Raw genomic sequence first — 23,116 nt, 5'->3', positions numbered from 1 at the left:
AATTACGTATGCATTTCTTATGCGGAGAAAGGTTTCCACAAAATAAATAAATAAATAAAAACCGGCCTGGTTCTCCATAGATCCTACTTTACCGTACGATACAGTATGTACTGTTTCAGCTAACTAGAAGTATCAAATGCAGACAGACTTCCAACTTCCACCGTACTCAGAAGAATGTGAACACGCAAAAAAAAAAAAAAAAAAAAAAAAAAAATCACTCCCTGGCGTGAAGAGCAAGAGCCGGCCGCTGTGGCCGAGCGGTTCTAGGTGCTTCAGTCAGGAACAGCGCTGCTGCTACGGTCGCAGGTTCGAATCCTGCCTCGGGCTTGGATGTGTGTGATGTCCTTAGGTTAGTTAGGTTTAAGTAGTTGGTTGGTTGGTTGGTTGGTTTGGGGAAGGAGACCAGACAGCGTGGTCATCGGTCTCATCGGATTAGGGAAGGATGGGGAAGGAAGTCGGCCGTGCCCTTTCAGAGGAACCATTTTAAGTAGTTCTAAGTAAGATGTTAAGTCCCATAGTGCTCAGAGCAATTTGAACCATTTTTTGAACAGCAAGAGCAAGGTTCTGAATAACGGCCTGAGACAGAGTTCTGCACTAGCATTCATTCTTTCGGCCTTGTATATCTCTGGCATGAGAGAAACCAGTTCGAGTAAATGCGTGTACACGGACGACCTATACATGCCATTTCAAAGTGAAAATTCTAACAAACTGGACAAGATACTGATTGGAAACTTAGAAATGCTTACCACCTGCTACTCTAAGTAGTATCTACATCCAAACATTAAAACAATGTCCAGCATCATAATGCATATTAAGAACCGAGATATAAAAGGATAAACTGAAGTTCTCTGTGAATGGCCAATGCGTCAGGTATGAGGGTAAGGCTGATTACTGTGGAGTGAAATTTGATGGCATATTAATGTATAACTAGAAGACACAAAACAGAAACTAAAATTCTGTTTTGCTATCCTGGGGAAACTACAAGAATGACATGGGGTTATGGAGTGAGCACATTGGGGAGTTCAGCACTAGCCCTTGCCACAGCGTGTTTGAATACTGTTCGGCTGTCTGGATGAAAAGTGCACACATAGCTAAAGTGGAAGCCCAATTGAAGGAGACGATGCAGATGATATCTAGAACACTCAGAACCATGATATGTGCTGGCTCCCAGTCCTAACAAACATAGAGCCCTCTGAAATTAGGCAATAACAGTTAGCCACAAGAGCATATAGGAAAATCCTAGAGAACCCAGAACTCCCAATACGCCATTACCTAACCTCTACAAACAGATTTAATTGTAGATTACTTTTATGGAAAATTTGGAGGACTAAAAGACGTCAACACACGGCAGCTTGGAAACAACCATGGACCTAAGTCTACATAAAAATTGAAATTCTTTGGACGCCTCCAACGATGGATTCAATCTTCCGAGGAAACGGTGAGCAACTTTGAACCGTGTCACAATACATGTCGGTAGATGTAAATAATTGATGAACAAATGGGTTCTATCAAACTGTCCTGAACGTGTTGTGAAATCCTATCAATGAGCCATTCACTTGTATGTGAACTGCTTGGCTATGAAGGTAAATTGCAGGGCGTGCATACGCTACCTGACTCAGCTATATATTGGCTCAAAAACATTAGTAATATTATATAGTATTATAATAATACAGGTAAAGAACATTGCTGTTCAGTACAGAGCTATAAGAATATTGTCATTAGCACGGTATGTGATGACTGCCTTCGGAAAGGCCGATCGAGTGAGTAGGTTGAACTGATTTCTAACAGTTAGTGATTATGTAAGATGGCTAGAACTATGCCCCTTACATGAAGTCATTAAAGATCACCTAACTCACGTTGAGCGAACAGTAGGGCTGAACAAAAATGACTGACAAGGCATAATGCATCTTGTAGAGGGTGTAGTATGGACGTATTGGAGTAATTAATGTCGGGTGATGATTTTAAAATAATTCACACGACATGAAAACTTTGTGGAAACGCGTCGATTTACTGGAGGCTAGTTTATCCCAGGGAAGTATTCAGAACTGACCGTGGCCGGCGGGGAGCGGCGAAGGGAAGCGACTATAGGCAGCTTAGGGCGGCTCAAGCTCTGAGAAAGCAGTAACGCCGCGCAACCTCCAGCTGCGTTAAGATGAGTGACAGTGAGTGGGTGGTTGACCCCATGCTGGTGTACCGGAAAGCAGACAGAGAACTTGTACGGCTGTTGATAAATGTCCGTCATCCCGTTTTCAGTGAAACATACGAGAAAGCCGCGCAAAGCTATGGTGGAGCGGTCAACAGAGGTCAAAATGTGCGTGTTCGTGACTATAGCAACTGCACGCTGAATTCACTGTCCGCAGAGTCTGAAGTAAATCAGGTGAAGAGCGACAGAATGAAATACGCCGGCCTCCGATGGGAACGTAGGATCAAGGAATTTGAAGCACTCCTGGGAGTCAGAATTCCGGAAAAATTGGTGTTTCTGCAGACACTAACCGTGATGGGTGGCCTGGGAGGAGCTAAATAGCAGAAGCTGAGAGGAAGGGAAATTTTCTGGGAATTTGTTCACTTCCCAGAGTAGGCAGTGGTCGGCACTGGGAAGCGACGCATAATTAACACGACTTGCGCTGCAATTGGCGTAAGTGATTTTGCTGGAGGGGAAACCGAGGCGAAGAGCGGACTGTGAGAAGTCTCCGTAGTGGTCTTCTGTTCCCAGCTTGCCTAGAGTGCGGACGTGGCGTTCTTTACTCAGCTTGCCTGAGAGAGAGTGAGCATCTCTGCAGTTTAGGACTTAGCAAACGAAACGATTGAGCTTGGAGATAGAAAGTTTTCGTTCAGCTATGTACTGAGCAAGATAGCTAGAAGTGAATAGATGAGCGCAGCCTTGCAGCACCATGAGGTCGGCCGACGTCCGCATAACGACGCCGCGCCGCCACGCTGAATTCGGTGATATTGCGCCCTCTCCGGCCACTGATTAATTTGGTGGATCACGTCGGCAAAGTTTCCACGAGGTTTCATGGGCCGTGTATTGTAGAATTCTTCTCGCACTTCGCTTTATGCCTGGGTCAGTCGATAGGAATTGCTTTTGATTTATTGCGCTTTACTCCACGCAAACGCAATTTATTACCACTGTCTGTTAGGAGAGTCATGTAATGTGATGATTGAAGGTCGTGAGTTAAAATAAATCTGTGCTGATCGACTGCATCTGTTATCAATCAAGTAGTTGAAATCCCAAGTCACTTTCTTAATTAATTTTACGTTCAACATTTGCATCTGGTGTTCAATAGCTGAATATAACATCAATGTGCACCCCTTTTTAATTAAAAGGGGTCAATTCTGTATCAATTAATGTCAACACTGCCACTGCAGTTCAATCAGGAGTCACAGGGCCTTATTACTTTCTTTGCGTTATCCGACATTGTGGCAGTTTTGCACTCTCTGTTGATCTGTTAGTCAATTACCTGGGGTGAACACACACCAAAACCAGATAAGTGATGGGTGGGGTGTCTCATATGGCGACCCTGCCAGGATACGATACTTCGGGATTTGCTAGGAAGTACTCTTAAAAAAGGAAATTTTTCCATGTGATCCATTGCTCAGCCATTTTTAATCGAAAAATGGGTAGCATTAGTTACAATAAGTTACATTGTCTTCTTCATTTGCTGTCCTTTCAAATTGACATTTATAGGTGACTGTTCATTGTATTTGTGATTTGTTGGAGTACTTATGATGTGCAGTGCCGTAATCAGCCGATGCTGGTCACGGAGAACACAATCACTGGTACTAGCCTTTTTGCCTTTTGGGGGAATGCTTCATGAACTGTTTGTCGGGTCACTGCTCACACCCAGTGTATCAATTTGTGTCCTGATATATGTTTTGCGTTATCTAATTATTGAGAGTAAGCGGTACCTGGTTTTGAGTTTTCGTGTAACATAAAAGTGCAAATGATAACGAGGGGAAAAGCCAAGTTAAACGCAGAATATAATCAGACTGTTACTCGGGAGAACATGGGTGATAGTAGGGAAAGCTCTACCGACGAGTGTGACGAACGCGAGTTGCAACTTCGTGAAACTGGTTCTCACGACTGGCTTAGTCCGCTGAATAGCAATGACGTTGATTCAGGCAGTGATACTGAGGGCTCGGGCGACGCAGGGAGCACAGGATTAATCCAAAAGTATGGAAGAACCAGCCTAAGAAGCCAGAGTGTGTTGGAACAAAACGGTGTCCGACCATTATCAAACGATTCATTCACAAGTGATCCGACGGGGGTGCGGAGACGGTACTTGTCTTGATATCGAAGGGTTCCTCAGAACAGAGGAGAAGAGTCGCATTTTTAATCACAAAAGAACGAGGAGCAAAATGCGGCTACTCTCAAAAATATTATGGACCTGTTGCAACAGATGCAAACGGTGAACTTAGAGCAGAGCGCCAACCTTAATGCCGAAATTAAAAAGGCGAATTCGGAGTTGAAAGAGCAAGTAAAAGAGGAGGTAAAGAATCTCGGCGTCAAAGTAGAGAAAGAGATTGCCATCATCAAACGAACGGCAATTGAATCCAAATTAATTGCGAAAGGTGCAAGGAAAATTGCGAGAGAAACTCGGCACTCCACGCAAAGCACGGCAAAAGTAGGAAGGGTCATGTTATCAAGGCTACAAAGCCGGATAAAACGTGTCGAAGAAAAGCAACAAGAGCAACCGGACATAGGGCCTAAAGAGATGTTGAAAGAGGAGGTGGCGATATTAAAAAGAAATTTAGAGGACGAGGTAAAACGTCTCATTACAGAGACATCAGGAAAGGAGAAGGGTGTAATTACTGCGTCGACTGAACCGTAGCTTGCCGGAACACAGATAACCGTTTCAATGTGTGACAAAATTGACACTATAAGCAACGGAAGCCACGCCTTCATTCACAGCTCTGAGGCAACGACCAAGGTAAACACGGACAGCGCGCAGCAGTCCAGTGAGCACAATTGCTGTCGGCTGATTAGATGTACCGAACAACTGTCGAACATACAGAGGGGGAGAGATGACGATAGCGTGTCGGAACGAATTAGTCCACGTCCCGAAGTTCATACGAATCGTAAGAGCGGGCGAAATGACAACTGGAATGATGAACGGTTTGACTACAAACATTTTGTATCAGTCCGAAAGTTCCATCACTACAAGGGCGAAGGTAATAGGTTGCATCCAAAACTTTTAATGGGACAATTCGAGTTATCTTTGCCCCCACACTGGCCATTGATGTACCAGCTGGATTTTGTGTGCTCTCATATGGAAGGCGCGACCGCTGAGTACATGAGAAATGTAACGAAGACGAGCGCCTCGTTCGAAGAATTCAAAAATGCCTTCTTGGGCATGTATTGGTCTAAAGAAACCCAAGAAAGGATCAAACAAGAAATTATGATGTCCAGAGATATGGAAGGGGCAGGGTACCGGAGTCCGGTCAATTTTTTTGAAAATATGACAAAAAGGAACCAGTACCTAGACAACCCATGTAGCAGTGCGGAAATCATCAGATTATGCTACATGAAACTTCCCATCTCGTATCAACAATCACTTACCGGTCGTTGTGGTAGCGATACTGAGAGATTTAAGGGCATTCTGCTCGAACTGGATTTAGCATTTCAAGAGGAACAGGTGCGGGAGAAACGCCGACAGCGTGAACAAAATAACAACCGTCGCAATAATAGACCCCAGTGGGATAGTAGGCCAGCACCGAACTACAACGGCCACAATCAAAATAAGAGTAATGGCAACTCGAAAAGAAGGTACAGTCGTGCTCAAAAGTATCCGAACGACCTGAATTGCATTTCGCCTGATTCGAATGCAACCCACATAGCGCAGCTGTCTAGCAGCTCCTCTAATCGCCCCTCGGTACAGTCGTTTAACTATTGAAAATGTTTCCAACAAGTCACCACTAGAAAACACTACTCTGCATCGCTATAACTCAAGATGTAAAGTAATACCAAGGTACTACAAATATCAGGGAACATCTTATCACAATAAATGACGTACCTGAAATGTTACCACTCTCATTATTACGTCAGATAGGTAATTCACGTAGTAAGTTCGTCGTATTCAGGACTTCCTCTTCAAAATAACATACCGTACTTATTATTAAACACAAAATGACTTTAAAAATTTAAGTTATTCACGAGCAGCTAGTTGAGAATATGTATGAACTTCAAATGACGAACCGTCTCGTTCTGCATATGGATTCAAACCCAGGTCATGAAGACTAAGCAAAAACTTCGTGATTGACGGAAACTAACAGTCATTCCTGACTAGGCATACAGAGAGTGATATACCTCGATTTTAGACAGTATCTGTTAGCAAATATCAACTTTAAACTACATAACGTAAACATTGTTAACGGACGCGAATTTCTACCCAGCACATATTGTCCTTGTTAACGAACTACGAGAGATGTTAAATATTGCTTCTTCACAAGTAACTTACTTGAAATGCCCAGAGGTAATGCTTTATGTTCCACACATACCGTTGTTGACTACACACAAAGAGACGTCAGCTACAGAATTTTTCTCCGCCAGCAGCTCGGAATAACATCCTTGAACTTAGAGTGATCTCTCAAATAGTTCTGTGTCTCAATGGGAGTCAAAAACGTCAGATATCGTTAGTGTTGACAACGAATGAAAATGCATCCAAAATCAAAATTATTACCCACCAGCAGATAGGTGTTCTCATGCTAGAGCTTGATAATACATAAAAAAAACTTTAGTGCCGGGCCAGCATTAGAACCCATTCACGCGCAATATGTGGAGATGTTGAGGAATCTGCAGTTTTGAACAAACAACAAATTGCAGTCGAGCTGTATTGTCACGAAGGGATCAAATTCCGCGTTAAGGGCGGTCTGAGTTGCATTCCCAGATCAGAACCAATTTTATCGACATACAGAAGCTCAAATAAAATATGGAATAAGTGTCCTGTGACCCTACATAGCGTTTGTTTCGTCACTATAAATAAATAACTAGTATAGGAAAGATTACTGTTGATAGAGTTTATACGTGTCGCGACTCCTGATTTTATTGTGGTTCAACCTAACGTCTACTTGGTAGAGAAGGAATATCATGTTTATTATGAATGTCAGACCACAATACCATTATACCTTCTTCACTTGGTGTAGCCAGAAGAGAACAGAATCTGTCTCTCCTTATCAAAAATCATCAGTAGAAGTTGGAAAAGAACCAAGACCATAAGTATATGAACCTAGCATCAATCCAAAAGACCACCAAATTCTCTTCCCTACCACTAATTTTTCTATCACAACAATGTGGCGCCACAGTGGATGACAATTTTGACACACAGACTCCCTATAGTGGTTTGCAGCATGTTCAGTACATTTATTTACTTGGTTAACCGAATCGCCATGAACTAGCTCCCTCGGCTACCCGGTGCATACATTCGACTCTATTTTGTAATCACCGAAATAAAATCACGTAACTGACACCTACACAGAACTGCCAACAGTGTAGGATGCAGAAATTGAAAGAGGAAGTGTTCCTTTCGACTTGAGCTACTCTATTGCGCTATCTGTTTGTTAAAAACGTCGTGCAGTGCAAAAGAAAAGCTGTAAATGTCTGTCTCTCAGAAGTGTAGATCCGGCCATATGCATTATCTCACAGCACTGTGCAATGCTCAAGTTCTGGAGGAACTGTTGTTGAGTTTTGGGGGTGATATAGCTATCTGTCAGTTAGTAGCCTAACGGTAAGCGTCGCGCACTGTTGACAAGACGTCGCGAGTTCGGGTACATTCACTGCTACATTTTTTTAAACGCCAATTTAATGGAACTTTGAACATAATTCCCTTCACTTCTCAACCCAAAATAGTCGCATGTGGAAGAAGGGCTAACTTCTGCGACATTTTGTTCTTTTCAGGTTTAATAGATGGCCAGGCTGCAGATGCATCTCGAAACTTTTGTATTATGTATGGGGAGAGCGCATCGTGCCAAAATACGTCAGAAAAGTATTTCCTACATTAGCTGTCGTGTGGCAGTGGGCCTTTTATTCTTCATAAAACCTTGTATGACAGCATTAACTCAGAACAAGTTTCCTACATGCATGTAATCAATAAACTGCATGTTCATTGTCAGACTGTTATAGATAGCATCAGAGAATTCGCATATATCCTTGATGATTAATTTCTCTCACATGGTAACTAATTTTTTAACAACACTAAAAGAAACCGTACAAAAATTGTGCACTGTATTACAAGAAATGAAATAAAACTACCCACGATAACCTTACGACGAAAGTCTGTTTCAATAAAGCTGAGTGTCTGTACACAAGCGTGCCTGTTTCGGCACGTATTAGTAAAATACCAATCACTTAGATTTCGATTGGGTCTGTGTTTGATTGGCATGCTGTGTCATACTCAAGTGGTATGTAAATGTGGGATTTCATAAATAAAGTTATGTATTCGTAGAAACCCAAAATTTGTTTGTCAGCAGCGGAAAGAGGAGTTACCTATTGTGCAGCATTGTAAGTTTTTCACCATTGCACTATGAGCCGAAAGTATTTTCTCGCGATTTCCTTATCGATGTGTGATCTGACTGCTTGTAGCTCTTTCACAGAAGGGATAAAAACGTTACAGTCAGCAAGACTAGAACCGCAAACCATAAGAGACGCTTTCTCTGAGGTTAGCACGTTTCCACACAGCTAGGGAAGAGGTCTGCTCTTACGAGACCAGTAGTGGCTAGAACTCGTAAACCACTATTTAAATGACATTAGATGCGATTTTCACGTGCAACGACTTCCCTGGGCAGAAAACCGTAAATTTACAATCTTTTGTTACAGCTCAAGCGTTAATAATAACTCATATTATTCAATGGAAATGATAGGAAAAATCAAGTGAACTTTGAGGCTTAATTCCGTGCACACCAGGAAGTAACTCGTCGATCACAGAGTTGCCAAATATACCTTGCCTTGTTGCCAAATCTCAGTTAAATTACGAGCAGGAAGAAGAACCGATGTGATCTTACAGAGGGCTGGGAAGTGACCATAGCTGACGTCTCAAAGATGCGGTTGCTGCGGCCTGGAATACGTAATCCGTCCGATTCAAATTTCTGTAACTGAGTTTAGGGACTGGAGCGTAGTTACTAATAATACTCAGAACTGACTGCAAACTAAGCTTCATAAATCAGTAACTCTCATAGTTGTTTTTATATATCTTTCGTAAGTGTACTCAAAACTATGAAAATCATTGACGAACGTTTTCGTACCTCGCCGATAGTCGATCACAACAAACAAATAAAAATAAAAAAAAGACTGTGTGCGCGTGTGTGCGTGTGTGTGTGTGTGTGTGTGTGTGTAAGAGAGAGAGAGAGAGAGAGAGAGAGAGAGAGAGAGAGAGAAAAGAGAGAGAGAGTGAGGGAGAGAGATGAAAATAGAAAAGAATGGGAGAGAGAGAGAGTAAAAAATTGTTGCAAAGAAACTGAATCATGGTATGTAAAGAAATCTTTCATTAAAATGGCACGTTCTACATCATTAAGAAATGTCGTATTCATGATCTATGGAACAATTATTAATCTAATCTAATCTAATCATATCATATTGCTGACTAATCATGAAGAGGCACGAATTACAGAAATTTTCGCTAATATCAGTAACCAAATCTAAACTTTAAAAAAAAAGACGACAGTTTTGTAATAAACCGGAACTCCTGTAAAGACCCTTTCGTCCCTGTTAACTAACCACGAAAGATGTGTGATATACCTCCATTCAGAAGGAACAAAGTGCTCATGCATTTAAAGATGAAGCGCATGATGTGAAGTTCTTTGACGGAGATTCGAAGCCATCACGCAATCGGATTGTTAACTAAGTAAAATCAAATAGATGTTTGAATCTAAAATAAGGATACAAATTTTTGTGCCTGAGCGACAATCGAACCGCACACCTACCGTCATTCTTTATCATCGACGAACATAGCTTAAGTAACACTTGCTTACTCACCAACAGTAAGATGTGTGCGTGTTTGACCAGAAATAACGACACCTATTGCGATTGTTGGCAACACATGAACAGACATTAAAAATGAACTTTAATTTTCACTAGCAGACTGGTATGCACGTGACAGAGCTGGAAATGAAATTATGAATATTTTTGTACTGGATCAGTATTCGGATCCACATACTTATCTTTGGAGGAGACCTAGAGAAGATTGCAGTCTTGGGAAAAGGAACGAAATGATTGAACTATACTGTTCCGAGAGATTCAGATCCTCGAAAGATGAGATAAGAATTCGAATCACAGTCCAGTACCAAATTTTTCAACGTCTCTAGTTCAGTCAAGTACAAGAAAAATAAGAGCCCAGTTCCTTTAATTGGCTATCGTTTCATCAAATAAAATAAAATTTTCTAATGTAAGTAAGTTTACTGGAGACAGTATTTCTGTTTACCATGACTTCCGCCTATGTCATTTCCCAACGTAAACCGAGTCTGCCCAATTGGTAATGAAGGAACGTGATGTTTAATGCGGATTCTGGATTATAACGTCTTTCTCTTGAGGTTGCCAGAGGTAAAGTAAATCTGTTTGTGCCTCTTAAACGTAAATGCCTGAGCCCACGCATTGCACCCGTGATAGTTCGTTCCACCAGACCATTGTAGCCACATTTCCCAGCCCCAGGAGTGTGCTGTAACGGATGATGTGCTTAGCTTACAAAATTAGTCACCGTGGAAAAAATGCGAGTCTATTAAATGGTTAAGTAGAAGCAATCTTCTGACGTGGAGATTATGCTATTCTCATGTCAGCAGGATGTAAAGACTCTTCTAGGCATCATAGCCTCGATGTAAAGCAATTTTGAAATATTCACTAATTCAGCAAATATCTTAGTTCGAGAAAATCCACTGTGAAGTGTGAAGTTACCGTATAATTCGATTATTACCATCATTGTTACTATCATTTTCTTCATACCGTTGCTGGAACACATGTGCTTGAAGATCATTTAATGCCTTTTGGTCATTATAGAAGTAGTTGCCCAAGAAGAGGTTCTTTCCCTGTTTACGGAGTCCTTTTCATGTTAATATCAAACATCAGCAATTATTCGCAGATTACATTGAAACTAAAGTAATTGATGAAGACGTTACTTGATAACAAAACCGCGCCGCCTTTCTTAATTTACTTGCGCCTAGAAATGACTGCCGAATACTGCCAAATCAAAAGCCAAGGGATCTTACTGCCTTCCGTTATACGAGGGCTATTCCGAAAGTAAGGTCCGATCGGTCACGAAATGGAAACGACTATGAAAATCCGATAAAGCTTTGCACAGATGTGTTGGGTAGTGTCTCTAGTATAACCCCAGTTAGCATCACGTCGCTCTTCTCATTTCTGAGCTCGCAGTGAGTGCGTAAAGATGTCTAGAAAATAGTGTCTGCCGCCAAGTACGAGGGCCTGGTGAGAAATTTCCCCTGAAGCTATGCAGCTAACATTACATAACTGTCGTGCTGTTTCGTCTTCAAGACAATTCTCAGCCGCATTCTGCAGGGGCAATGAAGATGCTCCTGCATCGTTTTCAAATGGAAATGTGAGATTACCCACAATATAGCCCGTAATTGTCTCCCTCTGAGTTTCAGCTCTGGTCACATGAACCGCTGTCTTTGAAGACAACATTTCGGCACAAGACAACGAGCCGTAGGCCAGCGTAGCGAATTGGCGGAGAGCACTGGCGGCTGCCTTCTATAGCGAGGGTATTGGAAAGTTGGTACAACGCTACGATACACGTCTAAGTCGGGTCGGCGACTATGGAGATAAGTAGCTGCAAGGTGTATCTAACTGTTGCAAATAAAACATTTTTGATTTTTACCGTGGTTTCCATTTCGCGACCTATCGGACCTTACTTTCGGAATAGCCCTCGTACGTCACTGCCAGTTCTTCCACAAGATTTGGTCGACGTGACCTGTTTCAAGTTGTGTATGGCAGAGAATGTTTTAGAAAATTAACTGTTTTCCTTTGCAATAAACAGAAAGATTTTCATTGTAAGCTATCCAAGTTCAAAATTTTCGCATTATTAGTTCAGATTTAATATTCACTTCTATAATGTAGGAAAGTATTTCACAGTTGAAAAACCCGCATCCGACTTATTGACCTTATACTTAGTCGCAGACCATAAATTCTAGCTCAGAGTGACACCAGTTTAAGTAACCTAATGTAGCGAAGACTGTTTGCCAGTGCTCTTTTTCACCGGAAAATATGCAATTCACTCATTGGGCTCCAATAGTACACTGTAACAGTAATTTCTGTGTGCATGCAATGCATGCGGATTGTGGAATTTAGTGGTGATCTCTATTCCACTCCTGTATACAATATGCCTGACCTAAACGGGCCCTTTATCATTACAGGCCCTGGGCAGTGCAACATCATTCTGACAACAGTAATGTGCTTATACTGACAGCCTCACTGTTCGTTTTAGCTGATTTTGTAATCATTTAAATAGAACATTATGACCTTCCAGTGGGAGACATTTCGTCCCCCTTTTCCTTGTGTGAAATTTGTCAGTAAGCTTTTTGCCTTCCAACCAGCGAAATGCGGTAGAGTACAGCCAGTAAACGACTCACAAACCACGATTTAGTGCCGTTAGGACGATTTCTTTAAACATTGTCGTAGCTGATGGAATTTAGTTTCTTCTTAAATCGTCTTATGCAGCAACGTTCACAGATATCTCAAATGGGAAAAGCTCTTTATCCAGGTACGAAAGTTGTAAAACAAACTTCCAACAGTTTGAGTCAGGTCGATCTTTTCGTCTTATAGCACTGCATAAGTAGTTTGTCTAAGAGATCACAAGTAGTGTTCCTGTAGCTGTGGGAATCATTGGTTGAAAACGAGTTTAACACCAGTGGGTACAGCACTGCTAAATATTCAAAATGATTATCAACCTAAGTCTGAGTTCATCCACAAACTGAGGCGTATTTATAATATTGAAGCTAGACTGTGTATCGTTGTCTTCCTTGAGTGGGCATCGGAAGGCGTTTACACACACGTAAACAATACAATGATGGCTTGCAGAAAATAAAGGCGAAACGCGTATGACACTAAAATTGTGTTTTATTCAGTTGCTGTCAGACGGGCCATAAGTAAAAATTATCAGTATACCGTAATACAACTTTCTGTGTCGAGCTTCCAAGAGAATTTGAAGTGTAAAGGTTTTCTCCTGATTTCGTCACAGAATTTTTCTGGAATTTGCAGCCCCAGAAAGTAAATCAGAAAAATGCTTGCACACGCTGGCCCCTACCACAGTTAGAACTGACGACTTATTGAGCCGTTGCGACACGAGCCATGGGCGGCACCAAGGGGCTACGGACACACTGCTAACAACACGCCACTCTAATCATGGTGTTGGTCGCTCAGCCTCATAATGCATCGTGAAAGATAATAAAAGATGTCACTTATGTGAAGAACAGCATTTCTTTAGCCAAAAAATTGAATTTTCTGACTCAGTGTCTTAAATTACATGAATGAATTATTTTAATGAAGGATTTCTTTACATGTTGTTGTTGTTGTTGTGGTCTTCAGTCCTGAAACTGGTTTGATGTAGCTCTCCATGCTACTCTATCCTGTGCAAGCTTCTTCATCTCCCAGTACCTACTGCAACCTACATCCTTCTGAATCTGCCGGCTGGTGTGGCTGTACGGTTCTAGGCACTCCAGTCTGGAACCGCGTGACCGCTACGGTCGCAGGTTTGAATCCTGCCTCGGGCATGGATGTGTGTGATGTCCTTAGGTTAGTTAGGTTTAAGTAGTTCTAAGTTCTAGGGGACTGATGACCACAGATGTTAAGTCCCATAGTGCTCAGAGCCCTTTGAACCATTTGAGCCTTCTGAATCTGCTTAGTGTATTCGTCTCTTGGTCTCCCTCTACGATTTTTACCCTCCACGCTGCCCTCCAATGCTAAATTTATGATCCCTTGATGCCTCAGGACATGTCCTACCAACCGATCCCTTCTTCTAGTCAAGTTGTGCCACAAACTTCTCTTCTCCCCAATCCTATTCAATACCTCCTCATTAATTACGTGATCTACCCACCTAATCTTCAACATTCTTCTGTAGCACCACATTTCGAAAGCTTCTATTCTCTTCTTGTCCAAACTATTTATTCTACATGTTTCGCTTCCATACATGGCTACACTCCATACAAATACTTTCAGAAACAACTTCCTGACACTTAAATCTATACTCGATGTTAACAAATTTCTCTTTTTCAGAAACGCTTTCCTTGCCATTGCCAGTCTACATTTTACATCCTCTCTACTTCGGCCATCATCAGTTATTTTTATCCCCAAATAGCAAAACACCTTTACTACTTTCAGTGTCTCATTTCCTAATCTAATTCCCTCAGCATCAACGACTTAATTCGACTACATTCCATTATCCTCGTTTTGCTTTTGTTGGTGTTCATCTTATATCCTCCTTTCAAGACACTATCCATTCCGTTCAACTGCTCTTCCAAGTCCTTTGCAGTCTCTGACAGAATTACAATGTCATCGGCGAACCTCAAAGTTTAAATTTCTTCTCCAAATTTTTCTTTTGTTTCACTTTCTTTACAACAATTTTTTACCCTCTCTCTCATTCTTCTTTATTTCTCTCTCTCTCTCTCTCTCTCTCTCTCTCACACACACACACTCACACACACACACACACACACACACACACACACACACACACAAACATTTTTTTTTTATTTGTTTGGTGTGCTCGACTATCAACGAGGCACGAATACGTCTGTGAATGAGTTTCTTAGTTTTGAGTACACTTACGAAAGATATATAAAAACAACTATGAGAGTTACTAATTTATGATGCTCAGTTTGCAGTCAGTTCTGAGTATAAATAGTAACTACGCTCCAGTCCCTAACCCTGGTATCAGAATTGGGAATCAGACGTATTACGTATTCCAGGCAGCCGCAGCCGTGTCTTTGAAAGGCCAGCTGTGGTCACTTCCCAGCCCACTGTACGATCACATCGGTTCGTCTTCTTCCTGCTAGTACTGTAACTGTGATTTGGCAACAAGGCAAGGTATATTTGGCAACTCTGTCATCGACGAGTTACTTCCTGGTGTTCACGGAATTAAGCCTCAAAGTTCACTTGATTTTTCCTGTCATTTCCATTGAATAATCTGAGTTATTATCGCTTCAGGTGTAACAAAAGATTGTAAATTTACGGTTTTCAGCCCAGGAAAGTCGTTGCATGTGTAAAGCGCAACTAAACTCGTCCTTTAAATAGCGGTTTACGAGTTCTAGACGCTATTGGCCTCGTACGGCCGGAGTGGCCGTGCGGTTCTAGGCGCTACAGTCTGGAACCGAGCGACCGCTACGGTCGCAGGTTCGAATCCTGCCTCGGGCATGGATGTGTGTGATGTCCTTAGGTTAGTTAGCTTTAATTAGTTCTAAGTTCTAGGCGACTGACGACCTCAGAAGTTAAGTCATATAGTGCTCAGAGCCATTTTAGCCCTCGTAAGAGAAATGTGCAACGCATACCTCTTCGCGAGCTCTGTGGTAACGTGCTGACCTCTGAAAAAGCGATTTTTATGGTTCGCGGTTCCAGTCTCGCTGAATGTAACGTTTTTATCCCTTCTGTGAAAGAGCTACAAGCAGTCAGATCAAACATCGATAAGGAAATCGCTAGAAAATACTTTCAGCTCATAGTGAAATGGTGAAAAACTTACAATGCTGCACAACAGGTAACGCCTCGTTCCGCTGCTGACAAGCAAATTTTGGGTCTCTAGGAATACATATATTTATTTATGAAATGCCACATTTGTATACCTGTCGAGTATGACAACACGTTCCATTTAAACACAGGCTCAATCGAAATCTAAGTGAGTAGTATTTTACTAATTCGTGCCGATAGAGGCACGCTTGTGTACAGATACTCAGTTTTATCAAAGCAGACTTTCGTCATAAGGTTATCGTGTGTAGTTTTATTTCATTTCTTTTAATACAGTGCACAATTTTCGTAAGGTTTCTTTTAGTGTTGTTAAAACAATACTAAACATGAGAGAGAAATTAATCGTCAACGATGTATGCGAATTCTCCGATGTGATCTATAACAGTCTGACATTGCACATGCAGTTTATTGATTACATGCATGTAGAAAACTTGTTCTGAGTTAAAGCTGTCAAACATGGTTTGAAGAAGAATAAAATTCCACTACCAGACGACAGCTAATGTAGAAAATACTTTTCTGACTATTTTGGCACAATGCACTCCCGATGCATAATACAAACGCTTCGAGATGCATCTGCTGCCTGGCCGTCTATTAAACCTGAAAAGAACAAAATGTTGCAGAAGTTAGCCTTTTTTCTAAATGCGTCTATTTTGTGTTGAGAAGTGAAGGTAATTATGTTCAAAGTTCCATTAAATTGGTAACTTTAGCAGTCAGCAGATTTGCGTTGTAAAAAATGCAGCAGCGAATGAAATGGAACTCGCGACGTCGTATCTACGGTGCGTGACACCGTGACGCTACTAGCTGTCATCTACCTACAGCATCTCCAGAAGTCAACAATAGTTCCTCCAGATCTTCCGCATTCCACAGTGCTGTGAGATAGTGCATACGGCCGGATCTAGACTTATGAGAGACAGACAGTTGCAGCTTTTCTTTTGCACTGCACGACGTTTTCAACAAACAGATAGCGCAATAGAGTAGCTCAAATGGAAAGGAACACTTCCTCTTTCAATTTCTGCATCCTACACTGTTGATAGCTCTGTGTAGGTGGCAGTTCCATGATTTTATTTCGGTGATTACAAAACAGAGTCGAATGTATGCACTGGGTAACCGAGGCAGCTAGTCCATGGCGATTCGGTCAACCAAGTAAATGAATGTACTGAACATGCTGCAAACCACTACAGGGAGCCTGTGTGTCAGAATTCTCATAGAGTGTGCCGCAACGGTGTTACGAAAGAAAAATGAGTCGTATAGAAGATGATTTGGTTGTAAGTTGGATTGATGATAATTTCCTATGCTCATGGTCTGGGTTCGATTCCAACTTCTGCCCATGATTTTTAATAGGGAGAGACAGATTCTATTGTCTTCCGGCTACGCCAAGTGAAGAAGATATAATGGCATTGTGGTCTGAAATTCACATAAACATGATATTCCTTCTCTACCAAGTAGTCGTTTGGTTGCACAACAATAAAGTCAGGAGTGGCGAAATGTGGGAACTTTGTGCCCAGTAACCTTTCTTATACTAGTTATTTATTTATAGTGACGAAACAAATGCTATGTAGGGCCACAGGACCCTTATTCCATCCTTTATTTGAGCTTCTGTATGTCGATAAAATTGGTTCTTAACTTGGAATACAACTCAGACCGCCCTTAACGCGAAATTTGATCCCTTCGTGACAATACAGCTCGACTGCAGATTCTTCAACATCTCCACGTATTGCGCGTGAATGGGTTCTAATGCTGGCCCGGCACTAAAGTTTTCATTATGTATTATCAAGCTCTAGCATGAGAACATCTATCTGCTGGTGGGTAATAATTTTGATTTTGGATGCATTTTCATTCGTTGTCAACACTAACGATATCTGACGTTTTTGACTCCCAGTGAGACACAGAACTATTTGAGAGATCACTCTAAGTTCAAGGATGTTATTCCGAGGTGCTGGCGGAGAAAAATTCTGTAGCTGACGTCCCTTTGTTTGTTGTCAACAACCGTATGTGTGGGGTTCGATTCCCAGTCAGAATTGAACTCTTCGTCATATTATTTCTAGTTGAAACATGCTCACATGTCGCTGCTGATGTAACAAACCCATATTTAACGTTCGTTTTCCCTAATAAATAACAGCCATAGGTTCCGGGTTGCAGTCCTGGGAAGGAAAAATTAATGTTTCGTCTCGTCATTTCAGTTAAAACATCTAGCTACTGCCGAGAAAATCCGATGTGTGACAGTTGATTGTGCTTCGATGACAATCCAATTAGATTCTGGGTTCGAATTCCTGTTCAACACAAAGTTTTACCTCACGGCATTTCAAGTAAGTTACTTGTGAAGAAGCAGTATTTAACATCTCTCGTAGTTCGTTAACAGGGACAATAGATGCTGGGTAGGAATTCGCGTCCGTTAAAAATGTTTACCTTATGTAATTTAAAGTTGATATTTGCTAACTGATACTGTCTAAAATCGAGGTATATCACTCTCTGTATGCCTAGTCAGGAATGACTGTTAGTTTCCGTCAGTCTGCATGACATGGGTTTGAATCAAAATGCAGAACGGGACGGTTCGTCGTGTCATTTGAAGTTCATACATATTCTCAACTAGCTGCTCGTGAATAACTTAAATTTTTAATATCATTTTGTGTTAAATAACAAGTACGGTATGTTACTTTGAAGAGGAAATCATGAATACGACGAACTTACTACGTGCATTACCTATCTGACGTAATAATGAGAGTGGTAACATTTCAGGTACGTCATTTATTGCAATAAATGTGAGCTTACAAGCCTTAAGGACAGTCGTATCTGTGATAAGGTGTTCCCTGATATTTGTAGTATCGTGGTATTACTTCACATCTTGAATTATTGCGATACAGAGCCGAGTTTTCGAGTGGTGACTAGTTGGAACCATTTTCAATAGTCAAATGACTGTACCAAGGAGCGATTAGAGGACCTGCTAGACAGCTGCGTTATGTGGGATGCATGCGAATCAGGCGAAATGCAATTCAGGTCGTTCGGATACATTTGAGCACGACTGTACATGGAAGAAGAGCGACAATCTCCGGTGCAACATAGTAAATCATAAAGGACCTGGGGCGGTAATCAGCAATCTGGAAGGAACAGGAATAATGGTTACCAAAATAACAACTAGGAAGAGGTCGAAGTCCGCCCACCGAAGCCTGGTCCATCCCACCTTAACGGGCAGGATTACGAATGACTAGACCAGAGCGCGGACGTAGTAAATATAGGCGTAGAATAAGGATTTTTGCTAGAGTGTCTTGTTTGTTTGTGTATGTACTGATCTTAGAGGTAGAATGTCTCGTTTATATGTGCCTATATTTTGTGTTTTTATTATTAATAACGATATCTCGCCTCTGGATGTTGTGAAAGCGAAGTGCACTAGATTATTTTGTAAAAACACATGATTAAAGAATGGAAAACAAGTATTTCTGGGCGTACCCCTAGAAAAAGATAGATTAGGAACTCTGTAAATTACAGAAAGGTTCCCCGTAATTGTATCTCCGTCATTGGAGAACATATTTAAGGTGGCCAGTCCCGTAGATCGTTACGAGGACGCACCGACGCATCTCGTATGCTCCTGAATAGGTAAGAGGTGGACAGCTATGAGCAGTTGCGTGAATTAGCGCACCCAGTGTATGTTAAAATGAACCGGATGTAATCATCTACAGAGCTAACAACAGCATTAATACGCCAGAAAAACTTGTTGGTACCAAGATAGTGTAACAACTGCGAGTGTGAGCAGTGAGCTATATTTGTGTTTTGCCATTGTGACATTGCTAATCCGAAACATGTTCACAGGCCTTATAAAACCATTCGTTACAAAAGGAGGAAACGGGAAGAAAATAGAGGAGAGAAGAGGTGTCGCAATAGAACACGATAAAGGACGCTATCCAAACTTCCAACAAAAATCCTGGTACGACTTACACATGTCTAAGTTTGTTGTGTTTTATACATGTTCGCACGCACAATAAGAGGGACGTCTGCCACACAGGGAATTCAGAAGAAAAAACAAGATTAGAGGTAAAAAGTAGTAAATAGTAAATATGTAGTCGGGTTGGCCGACACCGTGTTAGTCGTAGGAATTGGTAGTTAGAAATGGTGATGGGATCCTGTCCAGATAATTTTGATTCCCTGTCCCTTGATTGTGTGTGTGTGAATGACTGTGAAGCAAGTTGTCTTGTACATTTTTTATGTTTATGTATAAAAAAAGTTCTGTTAAATTTCAATTTTAATTGATCCTGAAGTTGATTTAGAAACAAGAAATTCATTCCTTTTGTAAAGAGACAATTTCATTGTCCTCAAAAAATAAAAAAATAAAAATGTAAGGTACTCATGGTTAAACATCAGCACTTTCCATGTACTAAAATTAGTTGTCTTAGTTTGTTAAGGTGGCGTGACTGAGCGAGAGGTAGTTGAAACTACGACACCTGGCACACCACACACGAGCTGTAAAGGAACGAGGACGACAGCAATGAGGGGAGCACACAGCTGACGATGGTGATGGCATGCAGAGCACGGCCTGAATCGACGGGACCGGTGGTCAACTCAGCAGTCAAGGAGAGGTGAGATCCAGCACCTCTGTGTACAACAAAGAGGTCGGTCCTGGTCTCTGTACACGGTGCGGATCGGGGGCAGCAATGAAGAGGTCCAAGAAGGTTTCTATATTTGTTGCTCGCCACGTCAGGTGGAGCGACAGCCCAGCCTACCTTTTGTGCCTAATGACACCAACTTTGAGGACCTGAGCTAAAAATAGGCTCTCGTCTGATCACGGTCCCTCCCTTGCCCTAAAGCGTCTATAGAAGGAGCAATGACCTGTGGCTGAGCTGCGAGAGGTCACCGATCATAGATCTACCGATGGGATCTTGGGCCTGTCGGACAAGATGTCAACAACGAGCTCTTAGGTGAGAGACATCCTGCCTCAAGAAGATGCGGGTGCCTGTGGCGCCATCTCGGTAATCGACGTTGCTCTCTTCTCAGTCGTTAGCCATCCCTCAACTTGCTAGTCAGAACTAATGTCACTTCCGTTCCTGCAAGAAACTTGTGCTGTATGTGTGAGTGTGTCAGTGTTGATTCAAATGAATAACATGCGCCTCAACGAACGTAAAGTACTCATTTGTTCTGTTTATGAATTATGTTATAAGAAGGTTATGATTTGATAAATGTGCCATTTGTTAAAACGTCATATATTTGTCATGCCACGTCTCTTTGTGTTAGAATAAGATTTCATACTTATACCTTGTTACACATACACAACAGTGGTTGCTCAATACGCAATGATTCTTGTCATTTTGGTTGTGTTTTATCGATATATATTTTTAAAAAAAGGTACATGTGTGTACGCAATCCAGACACTGGACTGGGCCAAACCTTGTTGAATTGTGTAAAGATGACACTTACACTATGCACAATATAAACGTCCAGAGACAGTGAGACACAAAAAAACCTTTATTTATAAAATGTCAAACGGGCGTTCACATATAATTCAATGAGAGTAACCACTATCAACTTCACAAAATGTTACACGAATATTGTTCATGTATGTTTTTACTAATTGAAGTCGAGTAGGGATGGATAACTGAGAGTGAATGGACCTTAAGTTATAATTGCGGGTCTTCCCATTCAAATGACAAGCACAGAGGTGCTTAAACATGTGTATTTGCCCTTTGCAACGTTTGTCCTTGTAATAATTGTAGTTTTCTTTTGAGTACTCGGACCAATAATTGTCTCAGGAATCGGCAGAGATTAAAGTAAAACTAGACTAAATAATGACCATGTCTTTATAAGTAAATCCAGCCATTGAAGGCAGGTACCCTAGGAATGAGTGGGAGTTTGCATCAGAGAGGAGGCAGTGGTAATCAATCGCCCGTAACTAATCACACAAATGGACTAAAATCCTAGTTATGGAGATATTAATTTTGTACCACAGGTGGTAACACCATAGGAGTCATCACCTGTACTACATAATTGATTTGAAGAGAGGGGCTATGTAAGATGGCAAGAACTATGCCCCTTACATGAAGTCATTAAAGATCACCTAACTCACGTTGAGCGAACAGTAGGGCTGAACAAAAATTACTGACAAGGCATAATGCATCTTGTAGAGGGTATAGTATGGACGTATTGGAATAATTAATGCCAGGTGATGGTTTTAAAGTAATTCACACGACATGAAAACTTTGTGGAAACGCGTCGATTTACTGGAGGCTAGTTTATCCCAGGGAAGTATTCAGAACTGACTGTGGCCAGTGGGGGAGCGGCGAAGGGAAGCGACTATAGGCAGCTTAGGGCGGCTAAAGCTCTGAGAAAGCAGTAACGCGGCACAGCCTCCAACTGCGTTAAGATGAGTGATAGTCAGTGGGTGGTTGACCCCATGCTGTTGCACTGGGAAGCAGACGGAGAACTTGTATGCCTGTTGATAAATATCTGTCATCCCGTTTTCAGTGAAACATGTGAGAAAGCCGCACAAAGCTATGGTGGAGCGGTCAACAGAGGACAAAATATGCATGTTCGTGACTATAGCAACTTCACGCTGAATTCACGGTCCGCAGAGTCTGAAGTAAATCAGGTGAAGAGCGACAAAATGAAATATGCCGGCCTCCGATGGGAACGGAGGACCAAGGAATTTGAAGTACTCTCCTGGGAGTCAGAATTACGGAAAAATTGGTGTTTGTGCAGACGCTAACCTGGATGGGTGGCCTGGGAGGAGCTAAATAGCAGAAGTTGAGAGGAAGGGAAATTTTCTAGGAATTTGTTCACTTCCCAGAGCAGGCATTGGTTGGCACTGGGAAGCGCCACATAATTAACGCGAGTTGCGCTGCAATTGGCGTAAGTGATTTTGCTGGAGAGGAAACCAAGGCGAAGAGCACACTGTGAGAAGTCTCCGTAGTGGTCTTCTGTTCCCAGCTTGCCTAGAGTGCGGACGTGGCGTTCTTTACTCAGCTTGCCTGAGAGAGAGTGAGCATCTCTGCAGTTTAGGACTTAGCAAACGGAACGATTGAGCTTGGAGATAGAAAGTTTCCATTCAGCTATGTACTGAGCAAGATAGCTAGAAGTGAATAGATGAGCGCAACCTTGCAGCACCACATGGTCGGCCGACGTCTGCATAACGACGATGTGCCGCCACGCTGAATTCGGTGATATTGCGCCCTCTCTGGCCACTGATTAATTTGTTGGATTATGTCGGCAAAGTTTCCACGAGGTTTCATGGGCCGTGTATTGTAGTACTCTTCTCGCACTTTGCATTACGCCTGGGTCAGTCGATAGGAATTACTTTTGATTTATCGCGATTTACTCGACGCAAACGCAATTTATTACCACTGCCTGTTAGAAGAGTCATGTAATGTGATGATTGAAGGTCGCGAGTTAAAATAAATCTGTGCTAATCGACTGCATCTGTTTTCAATCAAGTAGTTGAAATCCCAAGTCACTTTCTTAATTAATTTT

This window comes from Schistocerca nitens, chromosome 3 (assembly GCF_023898315.1).
Source record: "Schistocerca nitens isolate TAMUIC-IGC-003100 chromosome 3, iqSchNite1.1, whole genome shotgun sequence".
Classification (NCBI taxonomy): domain Eukaryota; kingdom Metazoa; phylum Arthropoda; class Insecta; order Orthoptera; family Acrididae; genus Schistocerca; species Schistocerca nitens.
The sequence above is the reverse complement of the archived record's forward strand: the minus strand, read 5'-3'. Positions refer to the sequence as shown.